General features: G+C 36.7%; 1 pseudogene across 1 annotated transcript in view; it reads left to right on the top strand.

The window, feature by feature from the left end:
* The window catches only part of LOC102855392, a 219,830-nt pseudogene extending 203,275 nt beyond the window's left edge, over nt 1–16,555 (top strand). The window contains exons 8-9 of the transcript XR_438822.1: nt 15,283–15,402; nt 16,435–16,555. The product of XR_438822.1 is annotated as a heat shock protein HSP 90-alpha-like (transcript). The remainder of the gene's footprint in view (nt 1–15,282; nt 15,403–16,434) is intronic.
* Nucleotides 16,556–18,067: the final 1,512 nt, after the last annotated feature.

Raw genomic sequence — 18,067 nt, forward strand, 5'->3', positions numbered from 1 at the left:
TGAAGTTCACACAGTTGCTGCTGGGTCATTTCTGTTCTCTACAAAAATTATTATTACATTAGTAAAAATAGTTATAAAGAGGAACATTCTACCTTTCCTTACTGTCCACTACAAATTAAAAAAAAAAGGCACTCTTTAGATCATATGCAGAGAACTTATTTGTATTCAGTATACAGAAATTTGTATACAGAAATTCTAAGAAAATAAAAAGTTTCCTGCTTTTATGTTTTATATCAAGTGAAAAATTGTTTACATTTTAAAATAACCATCTTTTAAGAAGCACACTACAAAGAGGACTGGGGTGAGAGGGGAGATAATGGTGCAACAATGAACGAGTATTTTTTAAAAAGTAGAACAGGGAAGAGAGGGAGAGAGGGTAAAATGTACAACAAAGAATTAATGAAAACCTAATTTTTCTGTAAACTTGTTTAACAGTTAAAATTTAAAAAATAATTTAAAAAAATGACAAGCTTAAATGCAATATTAAAGCATATATCTTTTAAAAAATAATCAGCTTATATATTCACGGTGTGATAAGTATTGATACTACAAGTTGCTTTATTTCAGAAAACTGAAAGATATCTTCCAACTAGAAAAATCTGCTTGGCATAACAATCCCTACTAAGAGTTATATCTGTAGAGTGGGAGAGGGACTGCAGATTATCTTCTTTTATCAAAATCTGTTGGGGAAAAATAGTTAAACACTCTACATATCCTATACTCCTATTTTAATTCCTATAAACTAAAATTTGGCTGACATCAGCTGTTAGATAACCATACAATATTAATCACCCTGATTCTTAAGAAAAATGTGGTGTGAGATATAACTTGTATATCATTACTTTTGTTTTAGCTGCTAATTATTTGGTAAAAATACTTTAGACAGGATAAATCACTTCCATGTGATATGCTTTCCTTTTATATTCATCACATGCTTTATAACACCCTTTTTAATAATTATGACAATTCTAATATCTGAAAAATCTACAGTCAGAACTGTATTTAATGGTACTTATTAAAGATAAGTGATTTTTAACAGTTCTTTATTACCTAATAATTTTTAAGTAGTATAAAAACTGGATCATTACCACAGACATATAATAAAATAGTTAATAGTAGTATCAACAGAAATAGTATCTTATTAATGTATACATTTTTAATTATAAATACATCCACATATATACAATAGTTTATCTTTTTCTCATTTAAATTGTATATAAACTTAGTGGAGAGGTTTCATTATGTTATTCCTCATTTCTTAGGCAAAAATGGCTATAAAGAGTTCACTGCTTTTCTAAGTGATCACTAATCACCAGAAACCTTAGTATAACAAGTTACCATTTCTTTCCAAATAGAAACTTTAACATGAAACGAAATAATAGTAAAATGTTGATCTTTTTAAATAACTTTATTAGAATAGTCATATTTCTATAGTCTCAGATATAAAGAGATTTTGCTTAATTTTTCATTTTCTAAGGTCTCTCCCCATCTCTCATATAATTGTGCATTATTCACCTTTGGAGAAACTGTTACCTTCTGAATATTTTTCATTATATGTAGCTGTGTAAACTGGGTAAGGCTCAAGGAAAAGGATGGGTACACCTTTAAAGTCTAGGGTCAATCAAAAGCTCAAGATAACATCACCCAAGCCTGTAACAGTCTACTTTGATAAATAACAGAACAATAACATAAATCAGTAAGTTTACATATTAAGCAAATCCTCTACTGGAATATAAATGTGAAACCTGTATCTTAATAAAGAAAGGTAGAGAAAAGGGCAGGATTTCTTTTTCCTTCTGTATTTAAACTGGAAAATTACAAACAGTATTAAGTTTCCACCACCACCCCAAATGTTGGAAGCAAATTCTTTTCAGAAGTATCTGATTATGATACTTCACACACCTTTCCTGTGTGTTTCCATATGTGGGGCTTCATGAAAGAAATACTGTTTGGTCCAGATGGCCTTCTAGAAGGCTCCCTGAGAGAACTCAGGAAAAGTCTCTCTAGCCAAAAATATTGTTTCCGATTATTCAAGTGCCAGAAATCCTACTGTCACTCTTTCACGCAGATCAAATAAACCATCTAAAGATGTGACTGTTGTCTTTGTCAAATGAAAAAAGTTGGTTCCATTTATAGATGACAATGTAACCTCCCACACTCATCCATCCCAACCACTCATAGCTTCTCCCTTTATTTGTGAGCACTAATATTAAAATCAGAATCAAATAGTTTCTGTGATAATGGAAGATGAAGCAACGTTACTCTCAAAATTTTTTTAATAATTGTATTTATCCCTGTATTTTATTGATCAGTATTTTCAGAACTATATTCTATAATTTTTACTTTAAAAAGTAGAAGTCTTAGGAAAATGATACTTTTTAAAAAACATTTTAAAAAAACATTTAAAGCAAAGTAATAAAATTTTAGTGCTACACATATTCTAGTTATGAGGAATTTTTTTATCATTGTCAGGAATTTGGAAGCCAGTGAGTTAAACAGTATTTACTAGTTGTCTATTGTGTACCAACATGTTACAGTGTTGCAAGGAGGTTTGTGGTACTCTCTGTGTGCATGTATAGTATTTTAAAAATACATTTCAGTGGCAAATGACTAGATTAGCATTAGGAGACAGGAATTTCTGTATATAGGTTAAATGTGATAATTTTTAAAACTGCTTCTTACTGTATAACATCATTAAAGACTTTTTCATTAAAATATTTTTACTGTTTTAAATTTTTTCAGGGCTTTCTAAAATATTTATTTCAAAAAGTCCTTTTGGTGAGTGAAATTACAAAAATCTTGTAGTCAAGTCTCTTCAGATTATTATAATTTAATCACCTGAAACCCAGCAAGTGCCAAAGTGGTGGTGGAGCTGGGATCAGCATTCACCACACAATTTGGGAAAAAGATGTGAGCATGGCATAAATGTAGTTTCTTTTTGGTCACAGTGACTATCCATGCTATTTTCTGAGACTAGATAGAACCTTATTGAGTGACAAAAATGTGATTTCAGACTGTGCAGATGAATACCTTTTTCTGAGTCATACACTTTGGGGGGTAGAGCATGATGAGGATGAACAGAACAGAAAGTGTGACTCCCAACCCCTCTCAGTTGTCATTCCCCATTTCCTCCTCCTCTATCCTTCATGCTTACGCCCTCCAACCATTGAAAAACTTCTACTTGTCTCTGATTACTACAAACTTCATCCCATGTTATTAGTTCAATTTCTTATAGTTAATTGGAAACTTCAAGAACTAGACTGAAGAACCTGTGATAGAAAGGCCATATTTTGCCCACTGCTTAATTTCATCTCAACCAAAGGCTATTCATGTCATTTTCTCAGTTAAGCCTGTTGTTGCATGAACACTATAGCATTCATTATCTTTAATATCCAAACAAGGGCCATGAAATCTTTTGTATTCCTCACCTCCTTCTCTCCTTCTTCCTCTATAATTTTCTCCCTATCTCCTCTCACTTCTCCTCACATAGGTATTTTTTTCTTTTTTAATATGTTGGATTTTTTTTTTTAAATTTTTGTGTGAGTGTACCATCAAATCAGATCTGACAGGTACAGGAGGAGATTGTCCCTCCTTCCCCGGCAGAGCATCTGGTGGATTCGAACCGAATATGTTGGATTTTAAATGTGTGTTTCTATGTATGGCTTCCCTATTTGTCTTGTATTTTCCTTTCCATGAATTCTTTGTTTTTTCTGCCTTTACTCTATGACTGTATCATCCCTTCCCACCATATCTTGCACAACACACTCTACCACTATTCCTTCTTTGCTTTAAATAAGCTCACAACACTTTATGAAAGAGTTTTAGAATTCTTTTTTATTATGAGGCAAAGGCACTTTTTCTCTCATTTAAAAATATAATGCACACATTTATATAATTATCATTTTTTTTGTATTAGTGATCCTCAATTGGGAAAAACAATAGAGTTTCTCATCATTCCCCTAGAGAACAAAGAGTTACTTCTACTATCTCACATATCTCCATGCAATATCTTTAATAGAAATAGGTAAACAACAGGCATACCATTTTATAAACTGATTTTCAAATTCCTGACACTGACACATTCCAACACTATAACATGTTGGGCAGGAGCAGGTAAAAAAATTACTGGATGTACTCCCCCCCCCTTTTTTTGGTCCCTCCATCTGGATGTACTTTTAACAGTATGTATAATAGTGAATAGTTAGTCTCTTTTAGGAAAAAATGAAAGCAAAATTTTCCATCAGTTCATGTTTACTAGTTGTCTTTAGAAAAGCTTGCCAGTATTTCAGTAAGTTTTTTAAAGTTCAAAATGATTTCTAGTTAATGTTAGCCCATTTTTATCTTCCAAAGAGGAAAAACATACATGCCTATGTGTATAAAATAGAGAAGTTTAGCATTCTTTCTTAACTGCAAACAAACTGATATAAAAATACATTTATTCTTTCCTTTTCTGTTGTTATGTGCCATTGAGTCAACTATGACTCACAGCAACTCTGTGAACAACAGAAAGGATCTCTGCTCTATTTTGAACCATCTTCTCAATCCCCAACATGCTCAAGCTTTTCTCATAGACAGTACCAATTTAAATTTGGCATAAAATTTAAGTACTCAGAAATATTTAAGCATTTGGCCTGTTACATATTTCATTTGTTTTCAATTTTTAAAAAATAAAACAAGACTTCTAAAAATCTTCTAAGACTTTTAAAAGTATCTGAGGATGCAGAATTATATCTGAAAGTTGCAGAATTCTATAATTTTTAAAAGATTAATTATATACTGACAATCTTATGCAGTGCAAATCACCCTCAAATAAAATTCTTTTTTAAAGTGAGAAAAAATTAGGGGGGAGGGGTAGGCAGGGAGAAAAGTTCAACAATGAATGAATGGAAATCCAAAGTCTCTATAAATTTTCATTAAAATTAATTAAAAAATTATTTAAAAATGAGCAAAAATAAGCACAAAATTTTATTATTGCTGGCAAATATGTGGAAACTCCTTTAGGTTAAAGAAGGTTTATAAATCCAATTATCACCACCACAATAGATAGTTTTCAACATAGCATACTACACTTACTTTTCCAGATTTTCTTAACAAAATACATTTAAAATATTCTTATAAAATATTTTTATCATTTTGCCTGAATTTTTGTTAAAATAAATCTTGCTGTACCCATTTTATAGATTTTGAGATTTGTTCAAACAGAAGCCCTTCTCTACTTGTTTGTAAAGTAAGAATGTCCAGGGAAACTCTCCATGTCCTGAGAAAGTAGACAACTCCATACTGGTTGTATATTAAGAGAAGTGACTTAAACATTCATTTCTGTTTTCTCCAGTGCTCCAGCTACCTATCTATCCTTTCTTGCCTCATCCTGCCAAATCCAACTTGCAGATTTTCTAATGTTTCTTCTTCCCCCACCCCGACTTCTTAAAACTATTGATAAAGTCCCAAAATAATCTTTCCACTGGAACCTTATCAAAATATAACACATGAATTTTCCCATTTTCTATCTAGGGCTAAAGCAGAACAATTTCATGCCTTTTTTAAAAAAAAACCCAAATAGTAATGCATCCAAATAATTTTATATCCACTTAGATCCCTAAGCCAAAAAGAATCCTCACCCCCTTTTCACAAAGGTTCTGGCCATTAGCCTTGGCTAGACCCCTCTCTTCTGTTCACCTTCTGCTGAAAAGTCTGTCCTTTCTTTCAGTATATCCTCCAGGCTAAGTGATGCTCCCAATCTCAGATCCCCAACATTTGATCAGATTCTCCTCCAGCTGATATTCCAAAGTTTACTTAAATTTTTTCCAATGTATTTTTCATACTTATACTGTGCCATATATATGTAAGACCTCTGAGTTTCCTTTCTTCCAGGGGAAATTTAACTTATACAAAATTTTACAAAGAACTAGAAACTTTAGGCATGAGTCTGCTCATTGCATCTTCAAGAATGCTAGTGTCTCTCAATACCATTACAGTGGTTATTGAGTTGATGTTGTGTACTGTCGAGTCAGAACCAACTCAGAGCTGACCCTCCAGTGGATTTTCAGAGGCAGTAAATCACTCAGTAAGAGACTGCCCAGCTTTCCCCCATGAATAAGTTTCTGTATTCTAACTGCATACTTCTGGGTCAGCAGCACAATTCCTTACTACTAAGCCACTAGAGCTCCCTAAAGCTACTATAAAATAATAAAATCTTGTCATAATTCAAATGCTGTTGCTCACTGGATTTTATTATTTTTTTGGCAATAAGTGGAATAAAATAACTTCTAGGTAACAGAATAGAAGCAGTCACAGTAATAGTTATCAGAGCAGTAGTAATGGTAATCAGAATTAAAACACTGGTAGTGCTAGTGGTTGTGATAGTGATAACTGTAATGGTGTCAGTAACAGCTTCACTCTCCCATTTACTGAAAGTGTATTATATGACAGGCCACTAACATACAAGAGTTCCTTGATATAATTTATTTTCTCTTTATTGTTGTTTTGAGAATATATAGAACATGTATCAATTCAACATATATAGTTTTACTTAGTTTTCACAACAGAACAAGAAAGTAGGTCATCTTCCATTTTACAAATGAAGAACCTGGGGTACAGAATGAAACTTGCAGTGGGTCACACAGGAAAAAGCAAAGCAGGTATTCAAATTCAAGTGTCATTGATCCCAAAGCACATATTCCTAACCTAGTATCAAGTCACCTCAAACAGGCAGTCCTGAGGAGCACCTGAGTTTCTCTATGCACCTTGAGTTTCAGCCACAGGCTACTCAATGCCCCTTCTGAATGTTCACATCTTAAGCATTTTATTGTTTCTATTTTATGGAAAGTCACAGAGGCGCTGCTTGGAGAAGATAATCACATGTCTTCTTGGGGCCATCAGTGACTAGCGGGAGCTGCAGTAGAAACATATACACGCCCATACACACTTTCCTCCACTATGGCTCCATACTTTACCATTCTTAAAGCCAGAAGAACTATAAGGAAAAGGATGGAGAGGATAATGATGGAGCTCCTTAAAAGATTTTCCACTTGTCAGAACTTGGAAGACAAATCTAACAGCCCCACCCCACCACATGACCACCTTGAGGCTAACTGTGGGGCTGAAGGAAGGGCCTCTTTCCGAGCAGTCTAATATACTCCCTCTGGGACCAATATTGCACTTCTCAATCAGATATAAAACTACCCTCCTTCAAATATTCTAATTTTTACATTCTTATAAACCATATAAAGAGATTCTCCATCAAAGGGCATAATTGGTCAATTTCAGTGATGGTGGGAAGAACAGATAGCACATGTGAATTTTATCTGTGTTAAAGGACTTGAGTTGAATGTTTAGAAATTTCACCTAGACATGGGGGGAGGGTTCGTTCTGTGGGGTTTTTTTTATGGGTTCTAGTGGCCTAGTAAACCCATATGGTTTACTACCTCTGAAAAACCACTGAAAGTTAAGCTACTGAGTCAGTTCCAATTTGATTAGAACATAACAACAACAATCTTGCATATAAATTCTAGCTCACCTTGTAAAACAGAGGAGACCTCCCCAATAGGGTTTCCAAGATTATAATCCCTATGGAAGCAGACTACATCATCTTTTTTTTAAAAATTTTATTATTTTGTGTGCATGTACCGTCAAATCAGATCTGACTGGTACAGGAGGATATTGCGCCTCCTTCTCCGGCAGAGCATCTGGTGGATTCGAACCGTGTTCCTCTGGGATTGCAGTGCAGCTTCTTGCCACTGGGCCACCAGAGCTCCCCATACATCATCTTTTTCCCACAGATAGGCTGATGGGTTTGAATCAACAATTTCTATTTAGCTTTTGAGCTAACTACATTATCAGGGCTCCTGGGGCTATTCTAACATCTGTAAATTTAAAAAAGGAATAAATGGCCAAATTCCTAAATGAAATTACGGAATTTTAGTACAAAAATATTATTAAAACAAACACCTCCCCACCAATGCCCTGGAGTGGACTGAAACTCAGAGACCCTAGTCAACTGCTCAACTCACTGTTACCAAGTGGGAACTGAATCATAGCTGACCCTTCAGCAGGTTTTCAGAGTCTATAAATCACACAGGAGAAGACTGCCCACAGCAAAGCCAAGAGCCACAGAGGCAGAGTACAATGTCCATGATGACCTCACTCCAAGCAAGATGAGAGTGTCCCAACAGCTAAGTCATAATGTTTCCATTATTGGAGCTCTAGAAGACCTCTGACAAAAAGAAATACCCAGAACAAAGTAAAGAAGTAGCCACCTTCCCTCCTTGCCAAGCTCAGGGGTGTGGGAAGGAGAAAGTCTCAAGTTCACTAAAGCATGTAGCAGGAACCAGGGGTATTCCTGTGGATGTCAGGTCAACTCAGTGAAGCAATAACTAAGTATTTATGGAGCCTATCTTAAGGAAAGCCAAGCAGATGAGTATAGCAAAACCAGTATTTTAAAACACTGTTTCTTCCAGCTTTCACTTACGCTCCATTTCCACAGCCCCTGAAGTAACTTACTCTGCACAGAAAGAAATATAAATAGATCCAGTACCTTTGGTCTTACCCGCTGCCACCCTCCCCCAGCTTGGTGAATTGAGTCATGGTAACCAGACACACTGCACATGGTAACTACTACAGAACAGGGAAAGCAAACTGTACACATGATCTTTTTTTTGCACCCCTCCCAGCTACCATGCTCTCTTGACATGATCTTAAAAAAATACCTGTTCCAGGAAGCCCTTCCCTAGACAATTTACTCCTATTTTGAGGATTCTTTCTCTCTGTGGCTCATCTGTTATTATATCCACTCAACACCAAGAAAATCTCATCGGACCAAAAGGCAACATGATGAGAGATAAAGTGTAACCAGGGTGCTCCTTAAGACACAAGGATGGTGAAGACCAATTTTGTCTCATATACTTTGGGGATGTTGTCAAGAGGGGCCAATCCTTGGACAAAGACATCATGCTGTGAAAGACAGAGTTAGAGAAAGGAAGACTCTCAACAAGATGGACTGGCACAGTAACCACAACAATGGGCTCAAACATGACAGCGACAATGAGAATGGAGCATTGCGAGCAGAACAAAGAGCATGTATGTGAAGTTCCAGTGTATAAAGTAGCCTAGAATGTGAGGCCACTGTTGAATACAGAATGAGGAGTTAGTGCCCAGTCAGAAGATCAGGTTGGGAGAGGAAGTGGATCTGGTCTCATCATGGGGGGCTTTGGAATCCCAAATAAGGAGGCTGAAGTTTATTCTGTAAGTCCAAACAGCCAAAGCAAGTTTTTAGCAATTAAATGATCTGACTAGGTAAGTTTTAGGAAGAGAACAGTATGAATCCAGGGGGAAGGTTTAACTCACCAATAAATATTCTGACACAGTGCCTATTAGCTTAAGAACCAGAGAACCTCCTCAGAAGTCCCAAAGTGCCTAGGAACCAGAGTTGTATCTTTGAAAGGGATATCATGACCAGATTTTGAGATAAGACTTTACTAGAGCCTATCCAAGGATTCTCCAAGTGTTACAGACTGAAAAATAGGGAAAGAACAACAAAAGGATACTTATCAGAATGTTCCTGTAGTAAGCATCATTCTCCCCTTTGTTGAGGAGTAACAAGGGCCATTTGATTTGTTGATGAGATAGAGCATACTCACCAAAGAATGAATCACATTCTTCACATACCAAGAGAAAGTTTTCTTGATAATGGCCAAAACACTAATAAAAGTTTTAGGGATTCACTAGGAACTGTTTTTAGAACAAACATACTCCTTGAGTAAAAGACTTAATGCAATATAGGAAAATATTTCACTGTGAAGACTATGATCTTTGCTCAAATATTACCATTAATGTCAACAGAAAAATCTCTATCTTAGAACTCAAAGCAACACTATCTGGAATGTGCCAGAGAGAATGACCTGAATGCCCAAATAAGGGCCCAATAAGTTATTTGAAAATAAACTAGATATGGAAGGAATTAGTTAATTTTGTGGTTCCAGAAAATTATGCCAGAGTTCATACAGTTAATACACTGAGCTACTAACGTAAAGGTTAGAGGTTCTGTTCATCTAGAGGCATTTCAGGTGAAAGACCTAGAGATCTACTTCTGAAAAATCAGCCACTCACAGTACTATGCATCACAGTTCTAGTCACACAGGCAGCGCTGACTCCACAGCAACTAGTTTAAAGGCCACACCTGCAAAAGTATATTAGTGTGAGAGGAGAGGCCAATCCTTGGAAAGGGGCATCATGCTTGGAAAAGTGGAGGGTCAGCAAAAGAGAGGAAGGTGTAAGATAGGGCTGGGTTCAGGTCTGCTGTTGACATGGTCACTGTGAGTTGTGGTCAACTGGATGGTACCCTAACAACAATCTGTAAACACTGTATTATCAATACCAACATCACTTTCACCACTTTTTGCCACCAGAGAGATTCTCCCCAAGAATACTAGGGACCTAACACACTGTTATCATCAACCAATAGCCAAGCTTTAGAAAAATAACACAACAACATAACAGGTATTATTCTCCTTCTTAAACTAGCACATGATAGTGCCTTCTCCAGGAGTCTGGAATCAGAAATGTGTGTGTGTACAAGATATATCAAAGTAATGATAAATGATTATAACAAATAACTCAATAGGAATTTGTTGACTAAAAGCTCATTATATTCTGAGGACCATATTATAGATATACAATATGGGAACTCTGGTACATAGGCCACATAAGAGTTGTGCTCCTAACCCAAAGGTGGCACCTCTCTGGCAGTGTGAAACCACCAGTGACTCCAAAGGGAAAAAATGTATAATCTTCTCCTATGCCATTTTACAGTCTCTGAAAACCCTATAAAGGGCCAGCTATGAGTCGGTTCTGACTCAATAGAAATGAGAACTACAATACGGTTATCTGTGTGAACAATGCAAAGATGACACCCATTGGATAAGAAAGACAGCTACTGAAGACACTCAGATTTATGTTCCTGTTCCCTGGTCCTTACAGGGAACTCTGGTAGTGTAGTTGTAGGGAGCTGCATTGTTAGTTCACCAGTAACCCTGTTAAAGTCAGTCTCTCCCCATACACTTTTTAGCCTCAGAAACCCAATAGAAGGTCGAGTGTGTTCTGACTTGACAGCAATAAGTTGGGAGTTTTATTGAATTAGTCATCGTAGTCTCCTTCTTGCTGTTTTTCTTCCCTGTCCTTTCCAGCAAACTCTAGGCTCTCTGAGGGCAGGGGTCAGCTTAATCTGTTTTGTGACCACCAAATGTCTTTCCCCATAAATACTTGATAGAAAAATGAATGAGTGATGAATTATCTGAAAAAAATCAAGTTATCAGACATCTTGAAGATACCATAAAAAAGGGCATTATTTATAAAATATCCTTAAGAGGAACTCTTCACTTATATATCAAGTTGGCCTAACCTTTTCTTTCAAAGGGAGAACACAGAGGTTCTCAAACATGAATGTGAGTTACAATTATCAAATGAGTCAACCTCTAGATCATCTATATCAAATCATATAGAATTAGACCCAGGATGATTCTGATTCAGGACGTCACAGAACACATTCAGAGAACATGAACATTTTCAATCACCTGGTGGAGAGGAAGGGAGGAAAAGATGTATCAATGAATTACTGATCCTTTCTGTAAACTTTCACTAAAATCACAATTCAAAAAAATAAGGATTTTGGGATTTTAGATTTTAGATCAGAAGAAGCTAGGTTTCATCCAAGCACAATACTTAGTAGCTCCAGGAAAGACTTTCATTGATTTTTCAGTCTCTCTGGGTTTTAGTTTGCTCTGTTATAAAATAGGACAGATAACAGTATCTACCTCATAATGTTTTTGTGAGGATTGTGAGGATTATACCAGGGGGCGGGGAAAGCATGTAAAGTGTGAGGTATGGCCCCTGGGACTAGAAACTATATATATAGCTGCTGTTATTATTATAGTTATGGTTATTAAATTATCTAATACAAATAAATTATTAAAGGCATTTGAAACAAAAAGTCTGAATCATCAAACCTACATAGACACCCCAAAGTTCTTTAAAGTTAACTTTTTGAAATAGTATACCAGTTTCAAAAAAAGTATTGGTCTATGAAACTGAAACCCATTTATAATCATTCTTGAGGAAATGCACTAGACCCTGGCTACAAAATCCAAATAGCTTTCTGACAAATTGCATTATTGCAAGTCCTAGCAAACTTTACATTTCACATGTAAATCCCTATGTTTTAAAAAATGAGGCATATTTTAGATTGATATGTGAAAGTATGAGGATATTCATATTAGCCTAATTCTGAAAACTGAAGTCTGAAATTGTATAAGTGAAGGAAGTATGAAACAAAAATGCTGAATGTTTTTTCCAGATTAAGCTTAATAAAGGAAATCAAGCATAATCTGCATCATATTAAGAAGTTATCTCCCTGTCTCTCTCCTGTCATTATCTCTCTCCAACAGAAACTATGTCTTTTTGTCATATGCATGAGGAACCCAAAGCAGTCACGGAGAAGATGATACAGATTCAGGACTGTCATTATGATAGTCTGTGCATCACTGCTCTTTTATGTGCATCATGCATGATGCTAACTTTGTCTCTCCAGCCCGTTTTTAAGATTTAGCAGGACAGATGTGCTATTTTAGAGGGCCATAATCCACTTGGTGGGCAGATAACTAGGAGGTCTTTGGTCTTCCTCATTCACTACAATAAGAAACCTAGACTATTGCCTTGTAAAACAGCATGTGTCCCGTATCCTGATTCCAAATGTAATGCTAACCTACAGAATATCCTCTGATCTAACTAAATTCATAAAATAAAAAGCAACATAGATATATCTAGAAAGAAAATAAATATTTAGATAGAAATAAAAATTAACAGTGAAAATTCATCATAGTCACAGAAATTACCAATTAGCTCTAGCTGAATTAAATTAGGCAAAAATTAATCTGGGGTTACATTATTTTTGTTACGTGCCACCAAGTCAAATGTGATTCATAGCAACCCTTTAAACAACTGATCTGAACCTTGGCCTATCCTGTGCCATAAAAATCAGAGGGCTATAGAGTGGCTTACAGTACAGGATTTTGGATCACACAAGTGTTCATGTCAATTAACACTTCTCATTGTAAGACTAAGAAATTTAGGCACTGTTTATTAAAAATCTCAACTCAAAGATACATTCTGAAAAAAATTATACCTCACCAATTTTCTATCCTACATAAGCTTTTGTTAGAACTGGTTCTGATCCATAGTGTCTGTTATGTGAAAGAACTAATAGTCTCATAATAGTTGCTATATTTGAGCCCACTCTTTAAGAGTCACTATGTCAGTTTACCTCATTAAGGGTCTTCTTTTTTTCTCACTTAGCTTTCATTTTACCTGTGAAAATGTCCTTCTCCATTGACTAGTCCTTGCCTAAAATATGTGAGATGAAGTCATTGCATCTTCATTTCCAAGGAGATTTGCCCAATGCAATAATTTTATTTTTGACTGCAGCTTTGGTGAGCATTGATTATGGAGCCAAGTAAAAAAAGACATTCTTGATAATGTCAATCTTTTCTCTATTTATCATGATGTTGAGGGGAGCTCTGGTGGCCTGGGGAGCTCTGGTGGCCTAGTGGCAAGAAGCTGCACTGCAATCCCAGAGGCGCACGGTTTGAATCAGCCAGATGCTCTGCCGGGGAAGGAGGGACAATCTCCTCCTGTACCAGTCAGATCTGATTTGACAGTACACAAAATAATAAAAAAAAACTCAAATGATGTTGTTTATTGGTCAACTTATAAGGATTTTTGTTTTATGTTGAGGTATAATCTATACTAAAAGCTATAGGTAGTATTTGGTCTTCATCAGTAAGGGCTCCAAGGCAAGCAAAGGAAGTGTCATGTGAATATTTCAGTTGTATCATTTCCCTATATTCCCCATTATGGAAGATGGTTTCCAGAAAACCCAACACATATTGGGCATCAGGAGACACTAACTGTTGAGAACAAAATACATGTAGTTGAGAAAACTAAGGAGTGGAATGCAGTGTATTCACAAAGACCAACAACTATGATTATCCAATCCACCAAAAAGATCTCAAAAGATTAGTTGCTTCCCACAGTCACTAGCATCTCTGCCAACAAGCAGAAGAGAATCAAGATGGTTGTAAGCAGCAAAAAGAAGTGATTAAAAGATCGTAAATAACCTGATATTTATTTCATATTCTGGATTTTCTGCCTTCTTGTCTGTTTATGGTTCCCCCCCCCTTAAGAAACTGTCTTAATATATTACTATACAGTGTATAATGAATGCTTTAAAAAGTTCTTGAAAAAAAAAAGTTCTTGAGATTCAAGTAGTAACCCAGCTTAGTCACATGACTTTGGAATTTCACTTACCTACCCAGAGCTGTGGTGCTGGAGAAGAGTATTGAATATACTAAGAAAACAAACAGGTTCAACCTGGAGAGGGTTAAACCAGGCTGCTCCTTGGAGGCAAGGATCGTGAAGCTTCATCTGACATACTTTGGACATGTTGCAAGAAGGACGTCACACCTGGGAAGGTGGAGGGACAGTGCAGGAGAGGAAGACCCTCTATGAGGTGGATTGATTAACTGGAGTAATGGGGGTAGGTGTGTCGGAGACATTGAGACTGGCATGGGACAGAGCAGGGTTTAGGACTGTTGTACATAATAGGGTCCCTATGAGTCGCAGGCTACTCAAAAGCACATAACAACAACAACCCAGAGCCTCAGTTTACTCATATAGAATAGTCTATATATCACATGACACAGACAATAGGTTTCTACTTGCCTCGTCATTTTAATTCTCTCTGCGTGTATGAAAAGACTAATCCTACTTCATACATTCTTATTACTGTAAAGTATAAGGATTATATTCTGGTATATCAAGCAGAAAGCATTTGCTATTAACCTGATCAATTTATTAAAACAGTAATCACTTGTCATGAGCATATTACAACTATTTTTTAAAGTTCTGTGTCCAAAAGTCACACAAGGAAGTATTTACATTTCCCTTTTACAGTTTTCTGTTTGATTTTAATAGTTAAATAAGCATAGTTCTCAGAGCCTCATGTCTTTTTTTTCTCTCCATTAAATGTTGAAAGATTATTTGGGGTTTTTTTCTCTTCAGGAGGAAAAAAAGAAATATTTCCTCCACAATTTACTTTGGCTTTCTCAAAAGTTCGGTAGGAAAGTCAGTATAATTCAGGTGGCGTCTAAAATGTTCTTGTTGGACAAGTGTTTGCAGAAAGGAAGCCTATAATTTCCATGCATTCTTTCAGGAAGTTTGTATTCTGTTTTCCAGGGAGCCTTTACTTTCCAAGGGAGTATGATCGACATGCCATTACTGAAGCAGGCCCAGAACATTGTTACGCTTGCCACAGCCATCAAGGAAAAATGATCTGTTAAATGAAGCTCTCATCAGGTGGGCTGAACATATACAGTGGATTTCTTAAAGACTAACCATAATACTCAAGGCAACTTGTTAGTATGCCAGATTGGAACCTTATTCTACTTACAGTTCATGTTAATCACAATTTTTCTTGTTATGGTTGTTATCTTACTGGCCAGCTAACTCCTCTAAAAATGGTTTTTCTCCTTTTCAGTTTCAAGTTATTATTTTTAGTTAATGTGTTACAAATATAGACATATGACTTTACAGAAACAGAAAACAGTAGGGAAACAGAGACTTTAAGAAGTTAGATTTTTCATGAAAAAGATCTTTCTGTGTATACACACACACACACACACACACACACACACATATACATATAAATAGAGAGCGTGCTTCACCCTTCTCATGTAATTTAACTGAACCTACATTGTTCATTTATCCAGATGATAGCATAAATAATTTTATGAAAGGCTAGGTCTAAGAAATAATGAAATAAGAGAGTCATGACTATTTCACTAGTCATCTGATAAAACAGCAAAAATGGCATAGAAAATGTATTACACTGGCTTACAAAGATATCTCCTAAAAAGAAATCTTTAACACTGATTACATTTCATCTACACCTCAAAGATGAAATGTACATATACATAGACGCTAAATGTTGAATACCAAAACTCTTGTTGTGGGTGTATTTGGTTCAACACTTACCAGCAATTAAAAATTAAATGTGCAGAAACACAGACCATCCATTCTTCCCCTTTCTTTCCCCATTTAATTGTTTGCCACTGAGGCCATTCCCCCCTGTAAATGTATAGCCCGGACAAGACTCTGTCAGCAATAAACTTGTGTAACATCTAAGAAGACACAATGCAGCAGAGCTAGTGCATATGGTCCCCTACGAGATTTGCATCACATTAGAGATGCAGCTACAGGTCATATGGGTGGTGTGGTTAACGGGCTTAGTAAAGCTGTTTTGAAGAGGTTAACCCAGCTTGTAGTAAGGGTAAATAAACATAACAACCAGCCATTGTTCCCTATTCAGCATGTACTCTTATATTGAAGGCTAAAGGGTATTGAAGCCGCAAAGGATCAACTTGTGCTTGCCAGAGGACGCCAATGAAGTTTGAAACACCAACAATCAGAGATTTTGTTTCTGTTCCTCATTAAATCATGAGCTTTTGTGTTGGGACTCTGAACGACTGTTCTTTAAGAAATTAACAGAATGGGAAGTTTTAAACTCTGCACCAACCTTTTCATGACCTACACAGCAGCAATGCTGCTACTCTTAGACAAACACCGCGGGGAAGGCTGTTCTGTTTATTTAAATTTGTAAATAGAAAACAGTTGTTTTTTATTTTTATTTTTTACCTCCTCCTACTCTCTTTTTGTTTCTTTCCTATATGGCCCCTATTGGATGCCCCAACAAGGAGTCTACTTTTCTCCAATTGTTTAATTCCTACAGGAAGCCTAAGAAGTAAGTACAGTTGAAGGTTACATAGAAATGAAAGGTCCCTACAAAAGAGAGCAAAATCAGTGTCACACACAGCCATTGTAACATCCCCCTACCCACCCCAATCCATCAGTAAGCAGAGGAAGACTCATTTCTCATGGACTTGTTGCTAATATTCACATAGCATCCAAAATGTCAGTTCTTAAAATGGACTGAGGTGTGCAAGACCAGGAGCCTGACCTGCTTTGGGCAGTAGCCTCTTGCCTGCTCTTCATGTCCACCTCCTCATTATCACCCGTCATTGTGGTTGCCCTGTGCTGTACCAAAATAACCTGGACAAAAAGGTAGAAGCTAATCCTATCTTCACACAGAAGGTCATAAGGAGGAAGATGTCATCTCAACTCTGGAGGCCACTGGCTTCTAGGAAAGCTACTTCATGACTTTGGACAGTGGTAGTAGGTGGAGGTTACTGAACAGCAGTCCATCTCCCCATTGCCTCAGGGGTTCTGGGAATCATGAGTCCAGTGAGTGCAAGGGTAATCCAGAACCATGAGTAGCCAGCCATACTACATCTGAACCCTCTGCTCAGAATATACAGACAGACAGAAGTCTTTGGTTTGGAGAACTGTTCGTTCAAAGAAACTTCCTTTGGTAAAAGGAAGGCTTCCCTCTCATTTATGCACATTCTCAATTCGGTACAGGCAGCACCCTCTATAACTGTATCGCCCATCCTCCAGTGTTCCTATAGATAACCCCACTGGGCTGTGAAAAGATGATAAGCAGACCTTCCAGCTCCTACCCTAGTTACAGGGAACCATGGCACCCAGCACACCTGAACCACCTCCAGTCAGGAGCTCACTGAAAGCCCTCCTCTATTTGAGAGTCCCAGATGTAGGGCTGAGGGTGTTGGAACATTGGGAAAAGCAACCCTGTAGAAAGAACTTGGCAGTGTTTCATTCTGTTGTATATAAAGTCACAGGGAGTCTAAACCTACTCATTAGCACCTAACAATAATAACAAAGGAGGGGGGGTGTGCTAAGCATCTGGAGCTAGCTAGGTCTCCTTGCTCCTTTCACCAGGAGGCCTGTGGGCTCCCAGGTCTCTGGCCATGTTGGCATGGTCACCATGCCCTTCATCCAGAACAGTACTTTGTTCAAACAGCCATGTTGTCCAGACCTCCTCAAATGTCTGACTTAGCATTTGACTCATAATCTAGTAGTCCCAGTTAGGATAGAATGATGAAAT

Source organism: Elephantulus edwardii, unplaced genomic scaffold, assembly GCF_000299155.1.
Source record: "Elephantulus edwardii isolate Elephantulus edwardi_28Jun2011 unplaced genomic scaffold, EleEdw1.0 scaffold00003, whole genome shotgun sequence".
In the NCBI taxonomy this organism is placed as follows: domain Eukaryota; kingdom Metazoa; phylum Chordata; class Mammalia; order Macroscelidea; family Macroscelididae; genus Elephantulus; species Elephantulus edwardii.